This window comes from Protobothrops mucrosquamatus, unplaced genomic scaffold (genome assembly GCF_001527695.2).
Source record: "Protobothrops mucrosquamatus isolate PMUCROS unplaced genomic scaffold, P.Mucros_1.0 scaffold846, whole genome shotgun sequence".
In the NCBI taxonomy this organism is placed as follows: Eukaryota; Metazoa; Chordata; class Lepidosauria; order Squamata; family Viperidae; genus Protobothrops; species Protobothrops mucrosquamatus.
Window position 1 is genome coordinate 134449 of NW_015387101.1, and position 15071 is coordinate 149519.

Genomic DNA, 15071 nt, shown 5'->3' on the forward strand with positions numbered 1-15071 from the left:
TTTACTTTCTCTGCATTTGCTCATTCTACCATTTCTCTTAAAGTAGAATGAGAATTTGGGATTTGAACCAAATTAGACTAGTTATTGGAACTTCTAATCTGGCTGCCTCACCTAAATGCATGGATTGCATATGCACCTGTCTGCCTGTTTTCTGATGTCTCTGCACCTGTTATGAAGCAAAAACATCAAACTACAGAAGGCTCTTGTGGGAGGGCCTGCTGGAATTCACAAAGACTGGTCTAAAGTTCCTTGCTGTTCTATTAATTAATGGTGATGGTAGGACAACAAAACTATTGTCTCAATTTCCTCCCAGACGAACTAAATCACAGATGCTGATACATTCTAATTCGTCAATCTTATTCTGCTTCTTTCTTTGGAAGGAGTTCCTTTGTTGAAAAATTTACTGTATTCAGATCCGCTCCTATGAACTGGAACCATGACTTCCTACATACCTGGAGGAAGAAACATGTAGGTGGTTTATTTTATTTGTGTTCTCCTGTGATGTAAAGGAAACTGTTTCACAAGTAACACTGCATCACATGCATTCAGCCATAATTCATGTGTGCTGTTCAGTGGGGAACTTTATGATAAGTGTTATGTAGCATGATTAGTTGCTACAGTTTGTTTTGCATTTCTAAAATGGCCTGGCAGCTCGGGCATACTACTCTGTTACTTGAAAAAAAAAATCAAAATTGTCTTCAAAGTGTCGCTAACGTTATATTAACTGACAGTTTCAAAGAACATTTGGAAAATTTAAAGCAGTAAAGAGCTATGCTTCTTTACATCACTTGTCAATATTGTGTGTCCTGAAAAGGCAAATTACTGCTTTTCAAATAATTCCTTGTTGCTCTTACAGTTCAAACTTCAGGAATACAGCTACGTATAATTCACCACCACATCAGATTAGTAGTTGCAACAATCAGTTTAAAGCCCAATAAAATATATGCAGGTAATCCTTGACTTAAGACCATTCATTCAGTGACTGCTTAAAGTTATGGTGGCACTGAACGAACTGATTTATGATCAATGCCTGAAATTACATCCATCTCCATGGATGACAAGATGTGTCTGGTCTGGCTGCTGGGTCAAGCTGGGGCTGTGTTTCATGTGACGAAAAAGAAGAAGAAGCCAAAAAAAACAGCCCCAGAGCCAGAGTGCACCAAAAAGTCCCTTTCGTGCCATGCTCCTGAGGCAGGCTAGAGCTGGCCTTTGTGCTGTGGGGGTGGAAGGAAAGCAACCCCAAAACCACAGTGCACCAAAGAGCATCTTGCCAGGAAAGCTGTAGGGTTTCAGTTCAATTACTAGCCAGAAGCCAATATAAAATTCAGAACTTTCTTTCTGCAGATATAATATGTGTAAGAAAGTAGAATGCTCTGAGGCTAGTTTGGCATAGAGAAGGACGAGGGGGGGACATGATAGCAGTGTTCCAATATCTCAGGGGCTGCCACAAAGAAGAGGGAGTCAAGCTATTTTCCAAAGCGCCTGAAGGCAGGACAAGAAGCAACAGGTGGAAACTAACCAAAGAGAGAAGCAACCTAGAACTAAGGAGAAACTTCCTGACAGTTAGAACAATTAACCAGTGGAACAACCTGCCTCCAGAAGCGGTGGATGTGCCAACACTGGAAGTTTTTAAATGGTATAGGGTTTCCTGCCTGAGCAGGGGGTTGGACTAGATGAAATGGTATAGGGTTTCCTGCCTGAGCAGGGGGTTGGACTAGATGACCTCCAAGGTCCCTTCCAACTTTATCATTATTATTATTATTATATAAACATCAAATTGGCATAAGCTGAAGTCTGAAAACTGCTCTGATACATACCTCTGAGCATGTGTTTGGATTCCTATGAATTCAGAATTGTATCCATAGTGACGGCTACAGCAATATTATGGGACCCAAAAGTAAGTAAGTAGGTAAATGGTGGTAGGAATACAGCATACTGGTGACAATAGAATGACACTACTCATGCTCACCAGGGCACATAATTAAAATTAAGCAACGTGTCCTAAATAAACCAAGAAAGTTGAAACATAAATCCCTAGTGAAGACAATTAATACCTTAACTGAATCCACCTAACCTTAATATTTTTGCATTAATAGATACTTATATTTCAATTTAACATTTCATAATTTGTAATGAGCTCTTGATTTGTACATATTATGTGAAATAACTCTAATGCTGAGAAAGGTGGAAGGACAGAGAAGAAGAGGAGGAGCAGCAGCAAGGTGAGTGGAGTCTCTTACAGTGGCGATGGATACGCCATTGTCAGATCTGACAAGTTAGGGATAGATCATCGGGGGGGGGGAATCTATGTATTTGCTAGAAGTGGAAAAAGACTGGATGACACAAAACCAATCAACCAATGATATCTTGATAGCTTACAAAGTCAAGAAGGATTTTGTCCCAGGCGAAATAGTATAAACATTTTTCAGAGGATCCTGAAAAAGAAATGGATTTCTTCAGAGGACTGAGAAGAAAAATTCCAAAAGTAGTAATAAGTAGATTTTTTAAAAAAATACCCATTCTCTCCATTAAAGGGGAAACCCATCTAAAACATTTACAGCTAATTACTTCACCAATCACCATCCATATGTTTATCAAAAAGTCATTTTAATCCCAACTTTGTTTGGCTATTGTAACCACCAACGATAGCCTTAATTTATCATAAAAACAAAAACGGAGTCAATCTTAGGTCAGGTTCTAGCATAGAAATAAACATGAAAAACAATTCATTTTGAAGCTGAATCCTAAAAGAATCTGGGTAAATCAGAACCCTGTTCTAGAACCACCACGAGTTTAAGCGTCTTGTTTTTATTGTATATTATCACTTTTTTCCAATTTTTTGTCCCTTTTTTAATAGAAATACCTTGAATCATATATTTTAATATACCAATCATTTCTAATACATTTCTCCAACATTTTTATCAGAGTGAACAATAAGAAGAGATGCCATATCAGCAGGAATTATATTTAATAATCTCATAATGCATAAAGGCTGGTATTGCAAGTTTCCATTAATTAACAGTCTTCATCTGACTTGGTAACTTTAAAAGGTGTTTGACTGTTGGACAATTTGTTCATGAGGGCTCCTCTGTTTCTTTGAAGTGCTAGCCAATTATATCAACTTTTAATATTGTGGAAGAAATTTGACAGAGGAATTCTGTTCACCTGTCCTCAACATGTAGTAAGTGAATATTACACCTGCTCATTAATATAGGCTGATCTGTCTGGAATTGATATTCAGAATGGAACACAAGTCTTCATGGACCTTAATAGAGTAGAACTTGAAACCCTCTTGCTTATAGAAACCAGAAGACTTACCTTGTCCGGGGAATCCATAATCATTTGATTATGGTGATATAAAAGTAATCAGGAGATAGAGGAGATTGAAAAATGTCTTCATTCTGGAAAAAGTAAATAAACTGAACATTAAAATGGGAGATCAAATAATTTTTAAAAATGTGATTACATATACTGTATATTAATATACTAGGACTGAAAACTGATATACATGGTAAATACGAGAGATAAAGTGAAAAAAGTTATAGGCTTGGTAGATTATGCTTGCAATTTCTGCTTATCTGCAAAGATCCAAAACATGAGGTTATTACTACATTTCTGTTCAAAACTCAATATTGATATCTACTATATATCATAAATGCTTGCTGTATAAATGCACACAGGTTAGATAAAGCCTTAACAGAATCACAAACTGACCCTTGTTAGATAAATCACAAATTAACACTTGCTCCTAAGGAATGCACAGATGGATTTAACTTCCAAAGTAGTTGGTTTAGCATCATAAGCATTTTAGTTTTACCTAGACTGTAATCTGGCTCTGGCATTACAACATTGTTGACACATAAGCGATACCTTTTCTGGTAGCTCAGCTAGGCAACCTGGCGCCAAAGCTTACAGTATGTTTATTTGAAATCCTTAAACACTAAGAAATGGCAAGATTAAGCCTGTTGCAAGATATATTATGTGGAGAATTTTCTTCTCTCAAAAAAGTAATTATCTGGGGAAACTTTGCCAGGAGTTCTTTTATGATTGGATAACCATCTAAAACTGACTTTGCATTTTCTTTCTTTCTGAATACATTGGCTCCTGCAATATTTTGATTGCCAATTTAACTTTTCTTTTTAACAAGCACATAAGAAGTCCCTTCATAGGGCAGTGGGATCCAATTAAGAGCAATCTGAGTAAGCAGATTCAAAGCTTATGTATGCTGTAAAGAGATACCTAATGTATTTCACACTTTCCTGGTCTCAGCACAATTGAAAGACCCATTTTCAGCATGGAGTTACCCCCATAAGTACGCTCAGGGTTTGGACACAAATAGGCAAATGATACACATGCTCTCATGTTAAAGAGCATAGTAATGTAGACTATGGGATACCAGAATGAGCTCCATGATGCATGGCCAAAGTACATAATGGAAGAAACTACCAGATGCATTAGATCTACATATTCTCCTTTCCAAATCCAGTAACTGTTAAGCTTTACACAGAGTTGAATAGTTTTGCATAACTGCCAGCTCCACTATCCCAATTCAGTATTAGCAGAGATACGCAAAACATTCCATGTTTAAAATGATTGAAACAAACAATGAGGAATTGGGTAGAGAAAGAGGGGAGCAATATTGCAATGAAAGCCTTGTTTTCCCCTTTGATGGGTATGCAGCATCACAGCACATTCAAAAGTGGTAGGGCTTGTTGCATTGTGATATCACTTCTGCATTTTGAACACCTTCCCTCAAAACCACTGATAGGAACTTAAAACGTTTTGCACATTTATAGGTAGTTCTTGGTTTGCATCCGATCTCTTAGTGACCGTTCAAAGTTCCGATAGACCTACCTGGGGGGGCGGGATACTTACAACCTGGTTTCAGAGTTCCAACACTGCCCCCCAGGGTCATGTGACCACACTTTGGGTGCTTGGTATTTATAGCCATTTGTAGCATCCCATGGCCACATGACTGGATTTTATTATGATTTTTACTGAAAACCAGCATTTCCTTCTGGTTTTCAGGAAAAACGCACCCGTTGCAAACCACTGCAGCATTTGCTTAATGAACACCACATGAACAACCCACTTTATGATCATCACAAGTTACAACCATGATGGGCAGGCTCCATTATAGTCATAACTTGAAGACTACCTGTATAATGTTATAATGAATGCTACAATCAATAAGTATAATAAAGACTGTATCTGTAAAAGCACCTTAACCAGACACATCAACAGAATTTTGCTACTTTTGCCAAAATGATGAAATGGGTGTCAGACCTGATAGTGCTGCTAGTTCTACTCCTTTCTTGCTTGTTTTTCTTCAAGATTCAGTCATGAAAATGTGAACGTGTCTAGAAGAAAGATTCAGGAAACTGTACTTCTAACTCCTGGAAAACAGGAAATCTACACAAGAGAGCTTTCTAACAGCAGGGATATTTGCCAGGCTGATCAAAAATGTCAAGATGGTAATTAAAGACTTGTGGTGTACATAAAAAAGGAGCAAAGCTTCAATCATGGGGTCACAGCCCCCATCTGAACATTTTTGACCTCCCTCAGGTATGCCTGATGACAGCTTAATTGGATGAGACACAATTCAAGAATGTAACAGCAAAAGTCACTTGTTAATATGAAGCCACAATAACAATATAGCAACCAATATTAAATGTCTCCTACCTGATGCCACTATTGTTCATAAAGCAAGGAGCATGACTTTTGAAGAGGTATTTCCCTAAACTTGCCTAAACCATGTGTTGCAATGCTCAACCTCTTCAACGGAAGTGCAATTGTATGATTAAACGCAGCTACTTTCCTAAATAAGTTAGGGAACTGCTGTTGGGGAAAGTTCTTTTGAGGGAAATATTGGATGGAAGTTGGAAAGATTTATTGGCTAAATATTTCCTAGCAAATAGTACAGACAGAAAAAAATAACTTACTGTTATTCATTCAGTGCGACGAAAGACAATTTGCTTTAGACATTCCTTTTGAAGGAGATACTTTTGGAGAAAGCATGAATGCAGTGTGCTCTTCTTACATTGCCACAGATATGAGATAGCCTCTCTTTCTTTATATAATCAATATTTCTGATGTCTTCCTCTTTCCTGGCTTCTCACATTTTAATGAAATCCCAAAGGAAGTCATCATGAAAACCCATTGGACTTTTTCAGTCACAGTGCCATTATCCTCGTTAAGGAAAAATCCTGTCCTTGAGGAATTCTTCAGGGAAACTGAGTATTTGTCAGGGTCATATCCAATCTGGCTACAAATCTGATGGACAATTCTGAAAAACCATTACGTCCAGCTCTATGAGCTAGGCATTAAAATGCCTAGTGGCTTTCTACCCACTTCTCTGGCCTCATTCTAATAGCCTTTTCGAAGCCACTTTGGTGCCTGCTAGATTCTTCAAGGAGAATGGTTAATTGTGACAGTGGTAATAATCCAAGGTTTCTGGAGGATGTCAATTGAGAAAGACTGGTATATGATTGAAAAGGAAAATTGTAGGATTGTTCTATTGATATGTTAAAAATATCTTATGTCTAGGCCCTTTAAAACATCTTAAACTTTTCTATTACTGCTAACAGGAATGTACATAAGTATCTGTCATAGCTAGTTCAATCTTCCTTGCCAGCGCAAGGAAGGAATTTGAAGAAGGCTTTTGGCATGCATTCATCCCAAAAGTATGCTGCAGTATTTTAATTCCCATCATGATTAATAAACCACATTTAGCATATGTCTTTCATACTTGAATATGTCCAAAAGAACAAACATAATATTGTTATGCCCTCTGTACATAGCCCTGTTGGAATTTTATGAAAGAATTTATGTATCAAATTCAGATGTTACAAGAAACATGGGACAGAAGATGGAAAAGTTATGAGTTTCTATGGAATGTGCAGTCATCGAATATTTACAATCGTGGATTCTATGGCATTATTCAATTCCTAGATCCTCTTACAAGCCTGTGTGTACCACAAGCCATACTTAAATCAGCATTCTTTCCTTTTTTAATGTGCCATTCTAGATATAACTATCAAAACAGCTTGGGATTATTTTTCCCATTTCAGAAGTACGGCCATTAAAAAAACAAACAACACTTCCCCCTTCTGAATGCTATCTGCAGATGATTAAATAGAATCAAGCATGCCTTAAATTTAGAACATCAGCTCTCACAACAGCTGAGCTGTCCTCCTGGAGGCAGGTGCTGTTGATCTGGTACACGTCTCCGTCCAAAGCTCCCTTCACAGTCCCAGCAATACTGTACATTCCAGTCCTGTGATGACACAGCTGTACTCCAGCACAGGGCCTTTCGGCATTCTGCACTGAGGATGTCATTTATCTTCTCACATTCCAGAAGGTGGGAAGGACTGACAATATCATCTTCTGCACTGGGTAACTCCAAACCATTCAAACCATTTTAGGGGTGGACTTGGGTTTACCGAGTGCAACTGAGAACAGGAATCTTGAGCTTAGCTTTGGAAATTTATTTTTTATATATCTATATACTATCTATATATCAAGCGTTCCCTTGGGATGTCCCTATTAATACATGGGGGAAGGATAATAAATAAATGCATGAACAGTTCAAGGCTCATGAGACATTAGCTAGGCTGGCCAATTTCTCTTTCAGCCAGAGCTGTGGAACTGTTAATAGTGGAATACCTCTAACTTGGTGTATCATATTGTTAAAAGTAGAATGGGGCAAGTGACCTGCTGGGCAGACCTGTGGTGATACCAAGCCATCATGGGGAGCACAGACAAAATGGTGAGTGAGCTGTGGTGGCGCAGTGGTTAGAATGCAGTACTGCAGGNGGCCAATTTCTCTTTCAGCCAGAGCTGTGGAACTGTTAATAGTGGAATACCTCTAACTTGGTGTATCATATTGTTAAAAGTAGAATGGGGCAAGTGACCTGCTGGGCAGACCTGTGGTGATACCAAGCCATCATGGGGAGCACAGACAAAATGGTGAGTGAGCTGTGGTGGCGCAGTGGTTAGAATGCAGTACTGCAGGCTAATTCTGCTGACTGCCAGCAGTTCAGCAGTTCAATTCTCACCTGCTCAAGGTTGACTCAGCCTTCAATAAAGGTCAATAAAATGAGGGCTCAGATTGTTGAGGGCAATAGGTTGACTTTGTAAACTGCTTAGAGAGCACAGTGAAGCAGTATATAAGTCTAAGTGCTATTGCTAAGTGGGATAACTCCAGAATTCAGAGTCAGCCAGCAGACAGTTTACATCAGGGGTGTCAAACTAACTGTGTCATGTGACATGTCGCGACGTATCGCAACTTTTTCCCCCTTGCCGGAGCTGGGTGCGGCTTCCACATGACACATCCAGCCCTCAGGCCAGCAGTTTGACACCCCTGGTTTACATAATCTTACACTTTTTTATTGTGTCCACATTACAGAAGCAAGGATTAACCTGAAGTTAGTGCTCTTTCCTGGCCCTGGACAGAAGAACTGAAAGACTATAATATGTAAACGGGGTGGTGAAATATGGTCAGAAAAGTTTTGGAGTAGCAAAGCCTTCCTTATGCCACTTTTGATGTGTTGAATCCCCATTGAGTAACTTGGGTATTTTATCAAAAGAAGAAAAAAGAAAAAGGAGATAACATTTTTTTAGCTTCTACCAAACCAACTGAGATACTACCCAAGATAGCTTTTCCCAATGTAGATAGGACTGCCATTGTTTCCCTAGGCCTATATCATCTGTTGTCATATCACCAGGTAACTTATTTACCTGGGTTAAAAGCCAGATTTGGCTTATTGTATTCTGCCAATTTTGGCCAGTTTATGACAAAACAAAGTTTCAATGGGCTCAGTAATCTTGTGTATATATTAAAAATGCATCACAATCTATGGAGGAGGTATGTTATTTTTACATCCCCTGTAGGCAAAATAAGACTTAGTAAAGGCTGCATTTGAGGCTCCAAAGGCTCATGATTTTTATAGTTCTGGTGTAAGTGACCTTGATTTGGCAACTTCTTGGCCTTTAGCCAATGATCTGGAATTCTGTGGTATTGTGTGACAGTACCACATATCTCTTTAAGGGCAGATTCCTTTTAGGCAAGATGACTCAGAAGCAGGGACTTTATTTGTGGAAATTCTCCACTTCTGGAATGGCATGATTGGGTATGTTCCAAGTGAATATTACCTGAGAATTGTTCGTCCTCAGCCTCCACAGTGGATTGGTGCACATTCCAATTAAAAGTAAGAGCAAATGGACTATACAAGTGTATTTCTCAATTTTGACAATTTTAAGATGGGTGGATTTCAATTCCTTCTTAAGGTGTCGGTCGTTTGATTAAAGACTTATCGAGAACAATTTCCAAAGAGATTTATTTGTTAGTCAACGTTTTTGACCATTATAAAAGAGACTTCTCGACTATTTTAAAGTGTAACAAGACACTTACTACAATAGACTATAGTCTGACGAAAAAGTATACATCGAATTTTCTCCGTGAGTTCAATTTAAAAGGACCCTGAGTAAACAGATATATTTTTGGAACAAACCTGATGACGTAGCAAGACTGAAGAAAATGCAATGACAATTATAAATCGTGTAACATGGTTCTCTCAGAAACAGAGGGAAAGAGATGAAAACTCTCCAATCAGAATAGAGCTAGAAGGGACCTTGGAGGTCTTCTAGTCCAACTCCCTGCTCAAGCAAGAGACCCTATACCATTTCAGATAGATAGCTGTCCAGTCTTTTCTTAAAAACCTCCAGTGATGAAGCATCCACTACTTCTGAAGGCAAGCTGTTCCACTGGTTAATTGTCCTCACTGTTAGGAAGTTTTTCCTTAATTCCAGATTGCTTCTCTCCTTAATTAGTTTCCATCCATTGTTTCTTTTTCTTCTCTTCTAGTGCTTTGGAAAATAAGTTGACCCCCTCCTCTTTGGGAAAGCCCCTCAAATGCTGGAATTTCTCATCCCAATTTTATGGATGAGATTAATAATATGGCAAAAACTAAGTTTCCTGGATCCTGAGGCCTGGATTAAACCTTGATTTTCATCTGAGAATTCTGAGGCAATTTGGGCCCTTCTTTCCTGCATTCTGTGAAAAAGAAGCACCTATTTTTTTTGCACTTGAGAAAGGATGCTGACATCCCTAGTGCTTTTCCCATATTTTGTGGGAGGGCTGGTTGTCTCAGAATGATAGCCAATAAAGAGGCTTCCTCATTTATAACCTTGCTCCAAGATGCATGCAAGCAGATACAACAAAATGGCAATTGGTTTAGAGACTTCTGGACAAGTGCTGGAGAGTTTTGTGCTAATCACCAGTCCCACTTCTTAACATTCAGCTCTCTCCAGGGAAAGAAATGCATTTGCAGCCTGAGAGAAGCTTTACAGAGCAAGAGAATATCCAGGAGCCAACAGAATCGTTAGAGCCAACAGAGATTAAAAATACTAGACCTCCAAAACAGACATCTGATTGGTCCCCTGGAGCACATTGCTATGAACCCAAGAGACTGTTCAGTGTCCTAGTTTGCCCCAACAAACTGAAGAAACCGCACAGAGGTTGGGCTAAGGAAAAAAAAAAATCAAGCGCTTTCCATTTCTTATTGCAGCAAAAGTGTTGCCTCCAGGCAGCTCCTCCGGTTTGTTGAAACAGAGTACTGACCCCCACATGCAGCAATGCCCTTCAGCCAAATACGAAGCAGGAAAGATAAGTGAGCATTTTCTGTTGTTGGCTTCAAGATCAGAGATACACACTGCACAAACAAACATAAGCTCTTGCTGACGTTTCTGACTCTCATCGGCATTGTTTGCTTGAAATCTGTTTTCTAGCCAATCATGGTGTAAGTTTGGCTGAAGCTTCATTCGTAGCCCAGCTTTTGTTTTTAATGGGCAGGTTAATGGTTCTTTAAATATTGACAGAAGGAATAGTTCAAAGCAATAGGCTGAACAGAGTAATGGGTTATACTGAAGGATTATTAGCAGTACACAAAACGATTTCAAGTCATTCACAAGGCTGTAATTCTACACACATGCTTAACGTGAACATTCAATGAGATTCATTGTGATGTAAGTGGTTAAAGCATACACTGGCAGCTCTGCCACTATGATATTCAGGGGGCATTGCCATGAATGAAATGTATTTTAAGAAAATAAAATGCCCCAAATTGCATGGCATTTTAGCATTTTCACATGAGATCTTCTGTATGAGTCTTGGCCACCTCATAAGATTTAGAAGATTTGATTAATCTATATCCAGATTATAAATTCAGCTCCCCCCAAAAAAACTTGTTGGATTGAAATCTATTTATTTTATTTTTATTTATTTATTAAAATTTTATGCTGTCCATCTCCCCGATAAGGTGACTCTGGGCAGCAGAAATCCATCTATTAAATGGAAGCTGCCAAAAAGCAGTTCAGTTTACAACCAGTTGGGTCAAATTAGTAAATGGAAGATTACTTTGTTTTACTCTGCTAGCTTTCGACTGCTTTGGAAATCAGGAATTACAGGAATCAAGTTTTTCTCCAAGGAGCCTGTTTAGAAAGCTTGCAAAGAAACTTCCACGCAAAGTTTCAGACAGAAAACCTTTAACACAAGCTTGAATTTTTCCAATGTAATTTTCTAAATTAACACCAGTGTTTCTTTTGCCTAAACTGTGCCTAAAATTCCAGTTTAGACATCTCTGTCCACAGCTCTGTGAGTGGGGGGGATGGTGCCTCAGTGAAATCAAAGAACAGGTTCTGGCTGACAAATTTGGCTTTGACTGGTTCAACTCTTCTTATTAATCAATAAAGACCCAGTAAAAATTAGCAAAAATACTTACTATAGCTCCCTTCTCTCTTAAGTCTACATTCCCCTCATCCCTCTCTTAACAATTAAACATTGCAAAAAAGAAATTAAAAACAATTAAACATTACAAAATTAATCGCTTCTTATTTACATATCAAAAACTAATCCATTACCACATTAGACATTTCTAAAACAAACACTATCCAGTCCAAACAATGATTCAACATCCCCAGAAATAAGAACTCATTATTTAACCATAATCAGATAATGAGGTTTTTTTGTAAATTAAATCCTCAACTGTATCTGTCATGACAGATATGTTGGTGTGGAAATTAATCTATAGGAGCTAAAACTTCAAAACTGGAAATTTATGCCCCAAATGAAGATAAAACAGAATTTTATAAAGGACATAATAAATTATTGGATGTTCCATGTAAAAAATGGTGTCTCCTGAGAGATTGGAATGGGGGTGATTTCCCCATAAAAAGATAGAACTTCTGAGAAAAATATTAAAAATACACAAAAATAGGCCACACACAGTAATGGGTTATACTGAAGGATTATTAGCAGTACACAAAATGATTTCAAGTCATTAACAAGTTCTTCAAACTTTTAATAATATAACTTTGTTAGCAGTTCAGTTTCAGCAGAGATTCCATGTGACTCTTAATTTAGCTTTTATCCTCCTTTCTGCATCACTCCAATACACATTTCTGCAGGAAAGGAAACGCTACTGATTGTGTGTTTGCACTACTGATTTCCATTTGTATAAATAGAAACTGTTTTAAGCCTTCTTTTTCTGTTTATTTAAGTGTGCACATGTGCAGAGAGACACCTTATTTTTTTTAAAAAAGAAAGATCAGTAATAACCCAGTCCTTATATTTTTCTCCATTATAGCAATGCAAGGTTAAAATATTTTTCCATTAATGGCAATGTAGGGTATTTTAATGTCTCATTGTAGCAAATGTTTGTGCATATAATTTGGGGAGTTACATCCCTGGCATATAATTCTTTCATGTTATGCTTAATTAACTCTGTCACAAGACTGGGTGCCAATTTGGACAGTTATAAAAGAGAATTAGATATACTTACAAAGAATAACATTAGCCATGGTTATCGCAAATTGCCCCAATATTCAAGTCAGTGTGTAATTGCTTGGGAGTATAAATGAAAAAATGCTATTGAATTCATCTTCTGTTCATAAATTAGTTCTGCAGGAACAAAATTCTGGAATAGATAGGTATTTGGTTTGATCCTCAAAAAGTTTTCTTAAGGACATGAAGAAAACTTTATTTTTATTTTTATTTTAGTAAATGTATAGGCTGCCCATCTCACAGTGATGGCTCTGGGCAAGTCAGAGGATATGCCTCTAGGTACAATAAGAGTGGACTGGATCCTGTCTCCTGATTTCATGGGATTCTCTATAAAAAAAGACATAGCTTTTTTTACTTGGGATTTTTATATAATAATAACAATCACCACCACCGCCACATCACATTTGGCATTGACAAAGTGATTATCAGTCAATTGCAAAAGGCACCATTACTTGGAACAGCTCACATCCTGCAATAATATCTTTAATATCACCAAACAACTGCCTGTCTGAGGTCCTTGGAAAGGACTCGATACGTGAATAAAAATGCAAAATCCAATAGAAAACAATGTGCACCAATTTGCACTTCCCCTGCAGGTGCAGAAAGTGCTTCCACCAGCAGAAGATCAAATGTTTTCACCTTTTACCCTTCTCCTGCAAACGTCTTCTCTAGCCCATTGGGTTCCTGAGAGCCTCATAATCTTCAGAGGCAATTTTTTCCACTATTGCAAAACCACAAGAAAGAAAGAGCTCGTTACCATAGATTAGCTTTCCATGTGTAGGCAATGCCATTTTGCCCTGCAACCTGCTTTGCTTTCTCATTATAATTTTGTGCAAGACAATCCTTGGGTGTGAATGAGAAAAGGGCATGCTTTACAGGACAGCCGTGAAATGTTACAACAGTGACAAAGCCCACAGCTTAGATTTTTCCTTGTCCTAATTCAAACTGGGCATGCATATTTTTTTTTAAAATGGTTTTATTTCCCAAACCCTGACAGAATGCCAGAGGTCATAGCAATTCACTTCTGAAATACTGCTCTGTGCTGAGGTTTGACGTGAATGAGAAGAGGAATTCAAGCAGCTTGCTTACGAGAAACAGTGGTGTGGCATGGGGCAGGAGGGGAGGAAGAAGTGAGGTTTCCTCTAAACACTTACCAGCTTCTGCCTTTCCTGGAAAGCTTCTCTGTAGTGGGGAAACACAGACAGGTGGAGCTAAAGCACTCCAGTGGCCCAAGAGAAAATTTTGCTGGTGGTTTCTCTGCAAAGCAAATGGTTTTTCCATGAAGCACTCCTTGAGCAATCTGTCTTGAAATGACAAATCAAAAGACGTGAAGCTTTTTTCTCCTGGGCACATGCTAGGAACACAGCTTCTCTATTCTGCCAACAGCGATGGGGCTTACCAGCCTGCAATTTGAAAAGGAAAAATAATGTCCAGGGCTTGGAAATGCATGGTCTAACAGGGAAGCAGGAAATGAGTAGATGCAGTAATAAACTCTTAAGTGCCATCAGCAAGAAAAAGCTACCCTGCCTGGCAGAATGTTGACTAATTTGTTTTGCCCTGAAATTCAAAAGAGAGAGAGAGAGAGAGAGAGAGAGAGAGAGAGAGAGAGAGAGAGAGAGAGAGAGAGAGAGATTATCAACAGTTTTGGAGAAACAGGGAAATGAAGGCAAGATACTTAATTTTATCACTTACTATTCTTTTACAGCTGATGTCTATTTACAGCCTCAAAAAATAAATTCTCCAGTACTTATAGATGCAGAGCTGATTAAAATACAATAAACAATGCAACCCAGATTTCAAATGAAATCCTAAATCAGTTGAATAAGCCAGTTTTAAAGAAATATTAAGAATATTCAGGAGCAATGTTTCATTACAGGTAAAAATTAAAAAAAGAAGGAAGAGGAAGAGAAGTGGAAGTAGAAAGAGAGGAAAGGGGGAAAGGGGACAAAAAGGATGAGAGAAAAGAAAACTAAAGAGAAATAAAGCAAACAGAGAAGAAGACAGTACCATTAGGTAACTGCTGTGAAAAGGGAAAAAGAGGAGAAAAGGCTGAATTGAATTCACTGACCAACAGATTTGCCTTCAAATTAGAGTAATCCTTTTAACCAGATCATCACTGCTTATCTTATTTACAATAATTTTGCAAGGACCCAGCGGAAGGTGGCAGAGACAGTTATTTTGGGAAGAGTTCTGGGTCATTGTCACCAGTGGTGGGATTCAAATATGTAAA